Consider the following 3,101-nt stretch of genomic DNA (forward strand, 5'->3'; position numbering starts at 1 on the left):
AAGGATTTTGGAGGTATTAATAAAAGCACTTATGCTCTGCAGGGAAGAAAATCCACTTAACGTCAAGTGATTCAAGCATGGCACTGAGGTGGACCTCCTTCCCCAAGCTGCTGACTGTCACAGGTAACTACTGCTCTCTGCCAGGTGAATTCTGCATCAAATTATTTCTTTGACACAGCCAGGCGGCTGCTACCTGCAAATGGTTTTAAACTCTTCAAGGGGAGAAATTGCTGAGAGCTTGTGGTTTGATTCCTAGAAAGCCACAGTAGCACCGGTTTTGGACTGTTTCACTGGGGCTGGAAAGGCAGGTGCAAGCTGTTCAGAACCAGTAGCAAGTTGTAGCAACAGCAGCGACACTTGCAATCTCCACCACAATACCATATTGCACAAAGTTTTCCTTGATACATAATAAATAGATACAAAGGTTTCTAAACTTTTTTTTTCTCTGACACATGGATCTGCAGAGCATACACTGTGCCATGCGTACAGAAACTTAGCAGTTTAAGCTTATCACCTCTTTCAGAAGAAAAAAAAATCATGGTAAATGCCATAAAACCAGATATATTTAGGAAACAAGACTTTTCTTAGGGAAACAAGACACTTGTAAAACAAGGAGAGTTTCATTTGAAAAAGTAACATACTAAGCACATAAACTATTTTGGCTTTGCATGTTTAGTTGCAAGTCTGAAATTAAGTATTTGATACGAAGTGAAAGCTGTTGCTCAGAAACAAGTTAAAAGAATGAAAACACATTTGTTGGAAACAAGAAAGAACATTACTAGCAGCAGAGCCAGCACTAGTTTCAGCTAGATTGGGTTTATTAAGTGACATTCCTATTCCACTACCAGAAAGAACCTATACGTCCGTCTTCAGGTGTGTAATGTCGGACTCTCCTATCTCCACTTATTCTAGCAACAGGTTTCCTTCAAACAGAATTAAAAATATTAAGTACCCAAGTTCACTCCCATCCTCTGTGCAAAGGAAAATAAAAAAGAAGGCCACAAGATGGCACTGGTCAAACGCTCAGGAAATTATCGAAGGGTTGGGGAAAATGTGTCATTGACTCATGCCCAAGCCCAGTTTCTAGGGCCATGTCTGTTCCCTGCCGAGGTGAAACCTGTGGTGGGGCAGTGGTGCACGCTTGGCTTTTCTCACACGGGGCATGCACATGTGCCTGCATCTATGGTAAATTTTCGGGGGGGGGGTGGGGGGGTGGGGAGGGGGGGGGGTGGGGTTGATGCTTGCTATGGAAACACAGAAGAGGTTTGGCCTGCAGGTAGTTCTTACCACAGAAGTACCTGAACAGCCTGCATCCATGGTGGCGAGGGACACGGGATGGGCTCTCGGCACTACTCCTGCAGGGAGACGGTGCTGACGGTGCTTGGCGTTCAACACGTAGGTTTGCTGCGTGGCGGGACCAAGGCCTGTGCACAGAGAGGAATTGCTGGGGACAAACCTTGACGCTGTCCCCCTCACAGTTCCTTCTTCCACACCTCGGCAAAGTACTTGTCACCAGCTCCCCGTGCTCGGAAGCTTGCGTGTTTTCGCAAATTCAGCTCCGTGCTTTTAAGTTCGGCGAGTAAAACTCAACATTTCTTAAAGCCGATGAGTAAAACCCAGCCTCGTAAGTTTCCATCGCTCAGGGCGCTGCCAGATAACATCGCCGCGGCGGGGGGGAGCCCGGCCCTCCCAGCGCCCGTCCTCCGGGAGGGGGGATACGGAACGAATCTCGGCGGGGACTGCCACCTAGGGCCTGCGCTCGGCCCGCCCCGCCCCCGGGGTCCCCTCTCCCCTGCCGGCCCAGCCGAACAGAGCCCGGCCGGGCCCAGCGGCCGTGCCCCGCCGCTCCGGGGCCGCCTGGGCCGCCGGTCGCCTCAGCGGGGCCGGGGCAGCGCCAACGGTCGGGCGCGAGGAGGGTGGTCGCGCGCTGGTCACACCCCCCGGCCCCGGCCCCGCGAGCCCGGCCGCGACGGGAAGCGCGCGCCCGCGGGGAGCCGCCGCGCGCTGTCGGAGCTGCGCCGGCCGCGCGCCCCACGACTGAGGGAAGCGCGGGGATCGGCCCGGCGGCGCCGCTCTCGTTTTGTTCTACTGGGATCGCCCCCGGCACTGGGACCGCGACACCGCGAGCGTGGCCGCCGCCGAGGCTGACAGAGACGAACTCTTCGCGGCGGCAGTGGCGGGGGGCCGGCCGACCGCGGCCTCTGGGCGATGCGGCGACCAGTCTCCGCGGTGGATCCGCGGATGCCGGGCCGGGGACAGGGACCCCAGGGCGGCCCGGGGATGAGAAGCACCCCCTCGCTGACCTTTTTTGATAGCGGAGCCCTTCCCCCCCACCTCCCCACCTCCCCCCCGCCCCGCCCCCGCTCCATCCCTCACCTCCCCCCTGCCAGCTCCCCACGTCCGCTGAAAGTCAGCGAGTAAAACAGCGGACGGGCGCGGGGAGCGCCGTTAAACAGCCTCTTAGGGTTAGACGCTCCCGGGCCTCCCCACCCGCCACGAGATCCTGGGGTGTCCCCGCGGCACATCTTAAAACGCCCTCGGCCACGCCCCCCCCGCGCCTCCATTGGCCCGGCGGGCACACTCCTCCGCCGCCACTGGCTGCGGCGGGGCGAGGGGCCGGAGGGAGGCAGCGGCGGGAGTTTAGAACGTCGGGCCACCCGTCCCACGGCTGCACCACGTGCGCCCGGGGGGGCACCGGGCCGGGCCCGCCCCTCTTCCCTCCCCGCTCCTTCCCAGCGACCGGGTCTGGGGGCTGCGGGGGCCTTGGGGGGCTGCGGGGGCTTTGGGGGCTTGGAGGCTGGGGAGCTTGGGGCTTGGAGGCTTGGGGGCCGGGGGCTTGGGGTCGGAACCTGGCAGCCGAAGCCGGGCCTGGCGCTTGGAGACGGGATTTGGGGCCTGGGGTTTAGGGCCGGGACTTGGGGCCCGGGGGGCTGGACTGTGGGCGAGTTCAGGCCCTGCCCATCTCAGCTGATAGCCCCTTACCCCAAAATTCCGCCCCCCACCCCCTCCGCTGCCCCGAGGCAGTAATGCGCCAGCCGTCTGTCCGAAGAGGGTCTTTAACTCCTTCACGATCTCTCTGTGCAAGGCGCTTTCCTGCTTAG

Source organism: Falco punctatus (genome assembly GCF_963210335.1).
Source record: "Falco punctatus genome assembly, chromosome: 13".
Lineage (NCBI taxonomy): Eukaryota > Metazoa > Chordata > Aves > Falconiformes > Falconidae > Falco > Falco punctatus.